The sequence below is a fragment of the Cervus canadensis genome, chromosome 20, assembly GCF_019320065.1.
Source record: "Cervus canadensis isolate Bull #8, Minnesota chromosome 20, ASM1932006v1, whole genome shotgun sequence".
NCBI classification, from domain to species: domain Eukaryota; kingdom Metazoa; phylum Chordata; class Mammalia; order Artiodactyla; family Cervidae; genus Cervus; species Cervus canadensis.
Window position 1 is genome coordinate 8443256 of NC_057405.1, and position 14062 is coordinate 8457317.

General features: G+C 36.2%; 1 long non-coding RNA gene and 1 other non-coding gene across 2 annotated transcripts in view; both read left to right on the forward strand.

Annotated features, from left to right (window-relative positions):
* Nucleotides 1-14062, forward strand: part of LOC122422894 — a 402179-nt gene that overhangs the window by 8002 nt on the left and 380115 nt on the right. The gene's annotated exons all lie outside the window — the stretch shown is intronic.
* On the forward strand, nucleotides 9539-9611 carry TRNAC-ACA. The gene has a single exon. It is a non-coding gene; the product is annotated as a tRNA-Cys (tRNA).

The window sequence follows — 14062 nt, forward strand, 5'->3', positions numbered from 1 at the left end:
TATACAAATTAACTGTTAAATGTTCTAAAATATACAAAAATACAAAGAAAATTTATCAGATAAGCATTAACATTTAAGATTTTGATAGATATTGTTTCACATTCACATATTTAATTGTTAAGGGAAATATTTTATAAAGTTAACTTCTACATCAGTGTATTTATACCATATATGCTGCTTGCTATCTATTTTGTTATATGTTTCAGTTCAGTTCAGTTCAGTCGCTCAATCGTGTCTGACTCTTTGCGGCCCCATGAATCGCAGCACGCCAGGCCTCCCTAACCATCACCAACTCCTGGAGTCTATTCAAACTCATGTCCATCGAGTCAGTGATGCTATCCAACCATCTCATCCTCTGTCATTCCCTTCTCCTCCTGCCCCCAATCCCTCCCAGCATCAGGGTGTTTTCAAATGAGTCAGCTCTTCGCATCAGGTGGGCAAAGTATTGGAGTTTCAGCTTCAGCATCAGTCCTTCCAATGAACACCCAGGACTGATCTCCTTTAGGATGGACTGGTTGGATCCCCTTGCAGTCCAAGGGACTCTCAAGAGTCTTCTCCAACACCACAGTTCAAAAGCATGAATTCTTCAGCACTCAACTTTCTTTATAGTCCAACTCTCACATCCATACATGACTACTGGAAAAACCATAGTCTTGACTAGATGAGCCTTTGTTGGCAACGTAATGTCTCTGCTTTTTAACATGCTGTCTAGGTTGGTTATAATTTTTCTTCCAAGGAGTAAGCGTCTTTTCATTTCATGGCTGCAGTCACCATCTGCAGTGATTTTGGAACCCAAGAAAATAAAGTCTGCCACTGTTTCCACTGTTTCCCCATCTATTTGCCTTGAAGTGATGTTACCAGATGCCATGATCTTAGTTTTCTGAATGTTGAGCTTAAAGACAACTTTTTCACTTAATTCAAAAATGTACAAATGTAGAATACTATAATGAGCAACATCATTTGTATATGCATGGTGCATCTACTCTCTTCCTATTATTTTTCATTTTTGTTCCTAGAGTACTGTTAAGAAAACTTAAAATTACTATCATTTTACCTGTAAATACTTCAATGTACAGTTCTAATACTGAGGATTTGGAAATTCAACTTTGATACCATAATTGTGCCTTACAAAATTAACAATAATCTCCCAGTATTAATTAATAAGATGTTTTCTCTTTTCTCAGTTGCCTCAAATATTTATTTTTATGGCTCTCTTCTTCAAATCAATATCCATATGACTGACACATTGAATTGGTTGGTATGTCTGATACATCAGTTTAAACCTTTTACAGGTTTGCCTTCCTTTATTTTTTCATCATTTTTTTTTTTTTTTGTAGAAAAGTAAATAGATTTTGGACCATATAATTTTCCATATTCTGGATATGACCAGTTTCATCGTTATGTTGTCATTTGGCATGCTCCTCTCCCTACTGAATTTCCTGTAAACTGCTACTTAGATCCTCAGTTTTTATTAGATACAGGTTTAATTTTTTACTGACGAGAATAATTTTTATCCAGTGCGCTATGTTCTTCCTGTTGTGTTGCATGAGATGAAAGACAGTGTCTGACTTAACCACAGTTATATCACTTCCAGTGACTGCCAGGAACTTAAATAATTGTAATATACTTTTCTTTCCTTTAGAAAAATATATTCCCTGATTTTAGTCATTGGGGACCTAAAATGTGCTTCACGGAATTTTACAAGTTATAGTATAAATGGCATCTAATAATGATAATAATGTTATTATTAAAGATATACATTATAAACAGAGAACTCGACAGAGGAATTTTGTGGGGCTTGTCTTCCTTGAGTAATTATCTACTCTGGGTCCCACTCGAGTTAAGATACAAAAAAATCTCAGATCTGGTAGCAGTCCTTCTGAATTAAGGTCTGCATGGGAGGTGTAACATAACCTGGGAATGATTCAAAATATCTGCGCTTATCATTGCTCAATTAACTTTTAAACAAGTATGTTTGAATTAAACTTTCCCTAAGGGGAAGTAGTGATTTAGAATGCAGTTAAATGATCATTAAATACTTACAGCATCTACAGTTATGAATGCTCACCTATAAAAGATGTTGAGGAGTTTCTATACTTACTTAGCAATTATACTGGCTTCTTCAATATTTGCTCTTCAGAACTCTCTTCTGTGTGTGGTAGGTTCCAGAGCAGAGGTGGTTGGTACCTTCTATGCTACTGAGCCCTCCATGGCTAAGAAACCTTCATAGTCTTAAGGTGAAATATCAACAGTTATTATTTCCTAACCCTAACTTGAAAATAAATGAAATCTTCCTGTTCTGAAAGCATATTCAAACTGTTACTTCCCAGTTCCATGGAATGTCATTAATTTCTGAACTAGATGATAAAGTAGTTCAGCAACATGTGACATTTCTGTAAGATCAAAGAGTACAACGTAAGTAGCTCAACGTTTTGCTCGTATTCTATTCTGTGTAAGTTATGGACCTTCATATCTAACTGGGCTGAGCAGCAAGGAAGCCTGCGCCTCCCAGACTAGCGCTGTCTCTCATTCTGCTCTGCTTCTCTTATTCCTCTCATTCTTCCTGTTCTCTGAAAATGGCCTCAGCCTTTCAGATTGAGTCAGTCTGTGACTATGACCTTTACCAGTTTCTTGATGGCTTTATCATAAGACAGTCTTGGGCTCAGATTCAAATATTAGATTTACCAGAGAGGAAGGCAGGCCAGCAAGCAAATTGATTTAGGCATAAGTCTGGTAAATATGTGCTGGTTTAATTTTTGACAGAAGTGCCAGGTGATTCAAAAGAAAAGGAAAATATCTTTCAAAAAATGATGCTGAAATAATTGGATACTGTAAACTGAAAAAGCCCTCAAACCACACCTCAAATAATTATACATAAATTAACCCAAAATGAACCACAGACTCAGGATAACACATGAAACTTTAAAAAGAGTAGAAACATGGGAGAAAATCTTTGTAATCCTGGGTTAGAGAAAGACTTATCAGATGCAATACTAAAAGCATTATGCATAAAATGACACTTTGGTTTTCATTCAATTAAAAACTTCTGTTTGAAAGATACTATAAAAATCAAAAGATAAGCTGCAGGCTGGGAGGAAATATTTATAAATCATATATTTTAGAACTTGTATGCAGATTATATAAAGAATTCAATAAGATTAAAGAAACCAAAAAAAAAAAAAAAGTTGAGCAAAAGATTTGAACAAACGTTTCACCAAAAAGATATACTGATGCAAATATGCAGCTAAAAAGAAGCTCAACTTCCTTAGTTACTAGAAAAATGCAAGAACACAATGCAAGATACCACTGTTTTCTTATTAAATTGGCTTAAAGCAAACAAACTGATAGTCTCCAGCATTGGCAAAGATGTCCAAAGTTAAGTTTCAAAATGGTAGTCCAAAAGAGTAATCAACTTTTCTCATTCTCAATTTCCACCTGCAAAATCTGGCTGTTAATGTCTACCTATTCTTTATTGGACTGTTGTGAGAAACAAATGCAAAATATGTAGGAAACATTTTGTAAAATACAAAGTACTTTACTAATGTAAGAAATATTACTGTAGTGTAATTTCAGTGAGGTTAATAGGAAAGAATCAAAACATATATACTGAAGGCATAATGATAATCCATTGGTAAATGAGGTATAGTTATATCATTAATTATACAAAGCTCTTGAAAGATATAAAAGAACCATCATTATCAAATAAACATGGCAGTGACGTTAATGCAATTTTTTTTTTCATACAATTATTGGCCCAGAATATCAAGAAATGTTACTAGCCAATTTAACAGTATAGATATTATGCATGTACAAACTATCTCTATTTGCCATTTAAGGCAAACTGAGATAGTAATTATTTCAAGGTTTGCCTTCAAAATAGCCTACATTTAATAAAAATGTTCATTATACAAATATATTTTCCTTTTCTTTGCTTCTGTATCTGATCAGTCACTATAAAGCAGATTGATAATACATTGAGCTGTACTGTTCTGCAAAGAAAAGATGAAATAAAATGACTCCCAATCTAAAGAAAAAAATTAAAATGTCAACAGTCCCTTGGTGACAGTTTTAAATGAATCTTTAAAAGAAGCTTATTTTGGAAAGCCTTCTGGTCACCCCCAATTACTATGGTTGCCTTGGTTGTGACAGCTGGTGTATAATCTTTGATTACACTGTCATTAAAATGTCTTTTATACCTTTTTTAATGCCATCAACACACCATTTGCTTTTCAAATCACACCCTAAAGTGGGTGGATCATGGGCATTGAGGTATCTATGAAGTTTCTAAGCCTTTTTCACACTTTTAGGAGCTGGTAAATTCAGACACAATATGGGAATCTGATACTGCTCCAGCTCTGATATACTAAATTTATCCCAGAATTTTTTTAAACATTTACTCACATTTTTGATCTTTTTTCCCTTCTATCTGTCTCAACAGGAAAAAAAAATTAATTTCATTAGATTTCATCAATGTACCTTGTTGAAAATGGTAGTAATGAGGTCAGGACAGAAGCGCAGCCAGCAAGCACAGCAATTAGAGTTTCACAGGGAAAAACCACGATTGTTTCAGAGCCTGAGACCACATCTTTAACCCAGTCAGCTGGCATGAAAATCTGCACCAATGAAGTAGAAGAGCACATAGAGTCAACTCTGTGATATAGACAGGAAATTAATGAGGAATCAGAAGGTCTTTTTTTTTTGCTTTTTAACCTTTTTACTGATCATATGGTTTAAAAAAATAACTTCAGATAACTTCATTGAATCTCAGTTTCTTTGAGAATAAAATGAGGACGATAACTTCTTTTTTTGTCTTAGAGTTGCACTGATACACATATTGATATCATGTGATAATATGGAACGCTTGTAGTATAATGCATTCCTTGCGATAGTGGCACCTCTGATGCATACATGCCTACGCTCAGCCATGTCTCACTCCGGGACCCCATGGACGGCAGCCTGTGAGTCTCTTTGGACCATGGAATTCTCCAGGCAAGAATACTGGAGTGGATAGCCATTCCCTTCTCCAGGGGATCGTCCCAACCCAGGGATCAAACCCAGGTCTCCTGTAGAGTGGTACCTCTACAAGCTAATCAGAGTAAGTGTTCAGTTCTATGTGGCTCAGCAGCCTGGGTCTCGTAGAAGGAGTACTGACCAGGCCGGTTGAGGCAGTTCTGTGTCTGGCCGTGTCTTCAATTGCACATTCAGGCAGGAATCCGCCTCAGATTTTCATTAGGGAAAAAAAAATTTTTTTTAATCAGTTTTCAAAAACAGTTTGGAAAAAAGGATACTATGATTTTATTGTTTTCTTCATTGGAACGACTTTTAAATAGTTCAAAAGACGACAAAATCTTTAAAAAAATAATGTGTCTTAGTAAATCGTTTTCAGTAAGAACTTCAGTTACTTAAGGGACTGAAATGTTGATAGAAATGAGTATACAGAAGTTGCTACAAGATTTCAAGAAATATGAAAGAAATACATTTAAACACTGTAGTATCTGGCATTTTAATGTTTTTAATTATCTATATTTTGCCTTTTGCTGTGTAAACAGTGGTTTTCTAGTGCTGATTAAAATATTTGATTGGCAGTGTCTTGGAATAATGCAAACCAAACAAACTTAAAAGTAATTGAATATATTCAGAGGAGATTAAAACACTTTAAATCATGATGTTCTTGTGGGGAAATGTAATGTGAGTTCTTTAATTGGAAAAAGGCTAGTAATTTCAGTTTTAAAACTTAAAACAATTACTCATGATGTGTGTTACAATTATATTATTTGAAAGGAACCATCTATTTGCTATATCATTTACTGCATTTCTTATTTGAAGCTCGGATTTCACTGAGATTTCTAGGCTCTTTTTTGAGTATGGGAAACTTTCCAATCATCAAGTGCTTATTGCTTTTAAGGTATATCCTTGTCAATATCTCTGCTATTTCACACTATATTTCCTCCACACCTCATCATGAAGCACTCATCCAGTTCCAGTGATTTACTGCTGGTAAATTTCTAAAGTTGCATCATGAATTCCTTCATAGAGACTTTGCTCTCTGTTAAATCCACACTGATTTTCCATGAAAAGTGCATTTGAAATTGGAATTTTCCCATCATTACACATAGTAAAGTCTCATGTAAAATACTGAAGTATTGAACTAGTTCCCTTTTTACATACTAGATATTTAGAGGGCCTGTGATTATAAATGCAGGCTTTGCTTTAAGTATATATTGGTTCTGAAATAGGTTCTCTTTTTAACCATATACCAAATAATAAAACCTGTGTGAATTATTCATAATAAAGGGAGATAACTTTTGGTGATATTATGTTAAAAATCATTCTATAAAAGAGTGAATTCTGAAAGTCCTGCCATCTGTTTTCAATTAAATTTAACATTTGTAAATGACTGAAGTAGACAATGTAGTAAGTATGAAAAAGTGAGAATTATGATTGCTTTTAGGGAGTTTATTTTCTCTCTAGTAGAATAATTTAAACATATGCATAACTACTAATAAATATCTGATAAATGACTGAATTGAGGCATTGGGAGACCTGCTATGAATTTGGGCTGAAAACACTGCTTGAAACTTTCCTAATTTCCAAAAAGAGAGTTTCCTCAATGCTGTGAGATCTAAACGTTAAAACTAAATGTTATAGAACAGGGCCTACTTTTTAGCCAAATTTATTGGTGTTTTGAACAGGATGTAATGTATAGGTCTCTGTTATTGATTGAGGCAAAGATAATTTTAACTTAAGGAATGGACATAGTATACACATTACAGTGGTTTTTAAAAAGCTTAAGTCTTAATGAATGAAATTGTAAATAAGTTATTGACTGACCAAAGCAGTGTTAAGAAAACCAGCCAAATCCTAGGGTCCCTGGAAGGACCATTCACCATCTGTTTGACGATCTGGAGATCTGAATGTGATGACAAGTATATAGTCATGCAAGCAAAGGAGTAATGGCCCTTTCTCCTTGAGTCTGTGAAACCTTAACCATTTTGAGATATAAAAACTTGCAGATTACCTGTCTAGGGGTATGTGATGAGTCCGCACATATTGAGAGTATCATGAAAGAAAATGAAGTAATAACATAAATAATATAAAAATGTAGAAGGAAGGAAAAACGAGGGGAAAATCCTGACTCTATGTGAAGCTGAATCTTTGAGAACAGCAGTCTCCATCTCTTGCAGATTTATCTACTTGTGACCACAGTTGATGGATTGTAACACCTTAAGGGGTTTCTAACAATTGAATGAGTGTGTGCATATTTTTTAAATCAACAGATGCTTAAAATGGTTTTACAAGTCTGCCACTTGTTACATTGTTTCTTTTTTCACTATGTCAGTGTAATTCTCTTAAAACTTTGTTCAGCAATTTTCTAATCCAGAAAGATAATCTTAAGGGACACGCCTCTATGCTACTAATGTGCATTCAATTACAGCACTTTTTAAGTTGTAGTGATTTAACCCTGGCTTAAAATTTTGGTATGAATACAAGCAAGTACTTCTCCCCTTAGCACAGGTAGACTATCACATGTCTTTCTCTCACCCCTGAATTCTCAGTGTCCTTTTCTGTCCACTATCCCAGGCATGAATGTCTCTAAAGCCTGCTGTCCCCCTTCCACATTCTCAGTTTCCTGACAATGAGAAAGAACCAATTTAACCTGAAATTTAAATGACCAATAATGAGAGTCAATATATTACTCTTTGGGCTTCCTTGATGGCTCAATGGTAAAGAACTTGCCTACCAATGCAGGAGATTCAAGAGACAGTTGTTCGATCCCTGGATTGGGAAGATTCTCTGGAAAAGGAAATGGCAACCCACTCCAGTATTCTTGCCTGGGAAATCCCATGGACAGAGGAGCCTGGCGGCCTACAGTCCATGGGGTTGCAAAGAGTCAGACATGACTGAGTGCGCATGCACACACAGTTAAAGACACATGCATTTAAACATTTGTTTAAATAAGTCCTTCCTAAAGGACATCGAATCTCTAAATTGTAAACTATACCTCACTCACAGGTTGATTTGAAAAGAGTTTTTAAATAGAGCACGATTCTTGGTTCATCTCAAAATCATGATACTCCTCACTTCATCCATACATAATCTCAGCCCTCATTAAATAGGATAGCTTGGTTTTGAAAACACAGTCCTCCCAGAATCAGCTCAGCACTTATCTTGAACATCAGTTACATCCTTACCCATTTATCAAGTGGTATGTGACTACTAGCCTTTTTCTTTATAATGAGGGAGTGATAGTCGCTCAGTCATGTCTGACTCTTTGTGAGCCCATGGACTCACAAGGCTTCTTTGCTCATGGAATTTTCCAGGCAAGAATACTGGAGTGGGTTGCCATTTCCTTCTCCAGGAAATCTTCTCAACCCAGGGATCAAACACGAGTCTCCTGCACAGCAGACATTCTTTATCTTTTGAGCCAACAGGGAAACCTTTCTTTACAATAGCCATACTTAATTTTACTCAGTATTCCTTATCACATTACCTAAAACTGCTGGACAGCTTTTGTCATCCAAACTATCTAATGCCTTGATAAGAAACTGAGGATTAAGTTTGAATATGAAGGAAATATTGAGAGTTAGAATTAAAGATAGTGGTAATATTTTACTATTTAAGCATATTTCTATAAAGCTTTGTTTGATAGTGAGACAATTCTTAATAAAACTTCCAAGTCCTCAAACATATTAAACAGCCTTTGTCCACTTTGGTCTCTATCTACATTTCGATTTCTCTTACTCTAGCTCATTAATTTACAGCTTCTATCAATGTTACTTTCTTGAAACTCTGTCTCACCAAGTTAACGATTATCCCTTAGTACTGAATACTTGTTTCAACATACTCTGTACGCTCACATTTTCTCTGGCGATCTTGACCCAGGTGTTTACTCCCTGTTTATAAAAAACTCTCCTCTTTGTTTCTATGATAGCTCATAATTCTCTTTAGATTCATTTTTTATTCACGAAATCCTTTAAATGTTGGTATGCCTTTGCTCACTTCACACGCACTCATTTAGTGATCCCACTCCAGCTTAACACTTCACTCTTGATCTGTGTGCTGGTGACTATTGCAAATGTTCCCATGAACTGAAGCTCACAGATCCAGCTGTTGACTGCACATTGCCACTTAGATGTGCATAGATGTCTCCAACTCAACATGACCAAATTAGAGCCCATCAGTTGTTGAACTGCTGCATCAGTCACTTTGCCAAAATAAATATCTTATAAGAATGAATAATTTTCTGCTTTTGAATTCTCTGTCATATTGAAGGCTGAGTATAGAAAAATACATATTTTTATTAAAGTATAATTGATTTACAATATCATGTTTTAGATATACAATATAGTGATTTTTTTGGATTTTTTAGACACATTATAATACCTTAAAGGTTATTAGAAAGTATTGGGTATAATTTCCTGTGGTAGATACTAAATCCTTGTTGCTTATCTATCTTATGTGCAGTAATTTCTATGCTTCTTCATATATAAATACGTATATTTATATCTAGGAGTAGAAGTGCTGGATCATTTGGACTTCCCTGGTGGCTCAGACGGTAAAGCATCTGCCTACAATGCAGGAGACCCAGGTTCAATCCCTGGGTCAGGGAGGATCTCCTGGAGAAGGAAATGGCAACCCACTCCAGTATTCTTGCCTGGAAAATCCCATGGATGGAGAAGCCTGGTAGACTATATAGTCCGTGGGGTCGCAAAGAGTCAGACATGACTGAGTGACTTACTTTCACTTTCTTTCACTTGGTAATTCTGTTTTTAGTTTTTTGAAGACCCTCCATATGATTCTCCATAGTGGCTATTCCAACTTATATTTTCACCAACAGTGTTAGAGAGTTCCCTTTTTTCCCCACACCGACTCTGGTATTTATTTTTAGATTTTCAACAATTCGCATTCTGACAGGTCTGAAGTGATATCTCATTGTGGTTTTGCTTTCCATTTCTCTGATAATTAGTGATGTGGAGCTTCTTTTCATGTGTTTATTAGCCATCTGTACGTCTTATTTTGAAAAATGTCCCCTTAGGTCTTCTGTCCATTTTTGGATTGGGTTATTTGTTTGTTTGCTTGATATTGGGTTATATGAGCTATTTGTGTTTTTTTAATATTAACCCCTTGTCAATCCCATTATTTGCAAACATTTTCTCCAATTCTGTCTGTTGTCTTTTCATATTGTTGATGGTTTTCTTTAGTGTGCAAAAGCTTTTAAGTTTGATGAGTTCCCATTTATTTACTTTTGATTTTAATTCTTTTTGCCTTGGGAAACTGATCTAAGAAAGCATTGCAATAATGTATGATGTCAAAGGTTTTTCTGCCTATGCTCACTTCCAGTATTTTATGGTATCATGACTTACATTTAGATCTTTAAACCATTTTGAATTTATTTTTTTCATGGTATGAGAGAGTATTCTTATTTCATTGTTTGCACATATAGCTATCCAGATTTCCCAGAAACGTGTTAAATGCAGTATCTTTTCTCCATTGTGTATTATTGCCTCTTCTGTCATAGATTGTCTGTGGTTGTATGAGTGTATTTATTGTCTCTGTATTCTGTTCCATTGATGTATATGTCTGCTTTTGTGACAATACCATGCTGCTTTGTGCCAATACCATTACCGTAGCTTTGCTGCGTCCCAGAGATTTTGTAAGGTTGTATTTGCATTTTCTCTCTCTCTTCTCCTTTTGCGACCCCTATAATGTGTAAATTTTCATGTTTTATATTATTTCATAAATCTTGCATGTTGCCTTTATTTATTTTTCATTTGTCTTTCTGTCTGCTGTTCTGGTTAGGTGATTTCCACTCTTCTATCTTCCAGATTACTTATTCATTTTTCTGTGTCATTCAGTCAGCTATTCATTGCTTCTTGGTACCTTTTTAATTTACACATCAAATTATCTATTTTTGATTGGTTCATGCTAATGGCTTCTAGTCTCTTGTTTCAATGATCTACCTTTCTATTTATAATCTTTCTTAATGTATTTAGCATTTTTATTACCACCTATTTTAATGAGATAAAATTATGAGCCATGCCATGTAGGGCCACTCAAGACAGACAGGTCATGGCGGAGAGTTCTGACAAAATGTGGTCCATTGGAGAAGGGGATGGCAAACCACTTCAGTATTCTTGCCTTGAGAACCACATGAGCAGTATGAAAAGGCAAAAAGATAGGACACTGAAAGATGAACTCCTCAAGTCGGTAGGTGGCCAGTATGCTACTGGAGATCAGTGGAGAAATAACTCCAAAAATAATGAAGAGATGGAGCCAAAGAAAAAACAACATCCAGTTGTGGATGTGACTGGTAATGAAAGCAAGGTCCAATGCTATAAAGAGAAATATTGCATAGGAACCTGGAATGTTAGGTCCATGAATCAAGGCAAATTGGAAGTGGTCAAACAGGAGATGGCGAGAGTGAATGCCGATGTGTTAGGAATCAGTGAACTAAAATGGACTGGAATGGGTGAATTTAACTCAGATAACATCTACTACTGTGGGCAAGAATCCCTTAGAAGAAATGGAGTAGCCATCATAGTCAACAAAAGAGTTTGAAATGCAGTGCAATTGGATGCAATCTCAAAAACGACACAATGAACTCTGTTCATTTCCAAGGCAAACCATTCAATATCACGGTAATCCAAGTCTATACCCCAACCAGTAATGCTGAAGAAGCTGAACGGTTCTATGAAGACCTACAAGACCTTCTAGAATTAACACCCAAAAAAGATGTCCTTTTCATTAAAAGGGACTTGAATACAAAAGTAGGAAATAAAGAAACACCTGGAGCAACAGGCAAATTTGGCCTTGGAGTACGGAATGAAGCAGGGCAAAGGCTAATAGAGTTTTGCCAAGAGAATGCACTGGTCACAGCAAACACCCTCTTCAAACAAAACAAGAATAGACTCTATACATGGACATCACCAGATGGTCAACACCACCATCAGATTGATTATATTCTTTAAGCCAAAGATGAAGAAGCTCTATATAGCCAGCAAAACAAGACTGGGAGCTGTCTGTGGCTTAGATCATTACCAAATTCAGACTTAAATTGAAGAAAGTAGGGAAAACCACTGGGCCATTTAGATATAACCTAAATAAAATCCCCTACAATTACAGTAGAAGTGACAAATAAATTTAACAGACCAGATCTGAAAGACAGAGTGCCTGATGAACTATGGACGGAGGTTTGTGACATTTTACAGGAGACAGGGATCAAGGACATCCCCAAGAAAAAAGAACTGCAAAACAGAAAAATGGCTGTCTGAGGAGGCCTTACAAATAGCTGAGAAAAAACTAGAAGTGAAAAGCAAAGGAGAAAAGGAAAGATATACCCATTTGAAAGCAGATTTCCAAAGAATAGCAAGGAGAGATAAGAAACCCTTCCTCAGTGATCAGTGAAAATAAATAGAGGAAAACAATAGAATGAGAAAGACTAGAGATCTCTTCAAGAAAATTAGAGATACCAAGTGAAAATTTCATGCAAAGATGGGCACAAAAAGGAAAGAAATGGTAATGGACCTAACAGAAGCAGAAGATACTAAGAAGAGGTGGCAAGAATACACAGAAGAACTGTACAAAAGATATCTTCATGACTCATATAATCATGATGGTGTGATCACTCACCTAGAGCCAGGCATCCTGGACTGTGAAGTCCAGTGGGCCTTAGGAAGCATTACTACAAACAAAGCTAGTGGAGGTGATAGAATTCCAATTGAACTATTTCAAATCCTAAAAGATGATGCTGTGAAAGTGCTGCACTCAATATGCCAGCAAATTTGGAAAACTCAGCTGTGGCCACAGGACTGGGAAAGGTCAGTTTTCATTCCAATCCCAAAGAAAGGCAATGTCAAAGAAAGTTCAAACTACCACACAATTGCACTCATCTCACAAGCCAGTAAAGTAATGCTCAAAATTCTCCAAGCCAGGCTTCAACAATATGTGAACTGTGAACATCCAGATGTTCGAACTGTTTTTAGAAAAGGCAGAGGAACCAGAGATCAAATTGCCAATACCCACGGGATCCTCAAAAAAAGCAAGGGAGTTCCAGAAATACATCTATTTCTGCTTTATTGACTATGCCAAAGCCTTTGACTATGTGGACCACAACAAACTCTGGAGAATTCTTCAAGAGATAGGAATAGCAGAGCACCTGACCTGTTTCCTGAGAAATCTGTATGCAAGTCAGGAAGCAACAGTTAGAACTGGACATGGAACAACAGACTGGTTCCAAATGGGGAAAGGAGTACATCAAGGCTGTATATTGTCACCCTGCTTATTTAACTTATATGCAGAGTACATCATGCGAAATGCTGGGCTGGATGAAGCACAAGCTAGAATCAAGATTGCAGGGAGAAATATCAATAACCTCAGATATGCAGAAGACACCACCCTTATGGCAGAAAGGGAAGAAGAACTAAAGAGCCTCTTGATGAAAGTGAAAGAGAAGAGTGAAAATTTGGCTTAAAGGTCAACATTCAGAAAACAAAGATCATGGCATCCAGTCCCATCACTTCATGACAAATAGATGGGGAAATAATTGAAGCAGTGGCTGATTTTATGTTTATGGGCTCCAAAATCACTACAGGTGGTTATTGCATGCATGAAATTAAAAGATGCTTACTCCTTGGAAGGAAAGTTATGACCAACCTAGACAGCATATTAAGAATCAGAGACATTACCAACAAAGGTCCATCTAGTCAAAGCTAGATTTTTCCAGTAGTCACATATGAATGTCAGAGTTGGACTATAAAGAAAGCTGAGTGCCGAAGAATTTATGCTTTTAAACTGTGCTGTTGGAGAAGACTCTTGGGAGTCCCTTGGACTGCAAGGAGATCCAACCAGTCCATCCTAAAGGAAATTAATCCTGAATATTCATTGGAAGGACTGAGGCTGAAGCTGAAACTCCAATACTTTGGCCACTTGGTGTGAAGAGCTGGCTCATTTGAAAAGACCATAATGCTGGGAAAGATTGAAGGCAGAAGGAGAAAGGAACGACAGAGGATGAGATGGTTGGATGGCATCACCAACTCAATGGATATGAGTTTGAGTGAACTCT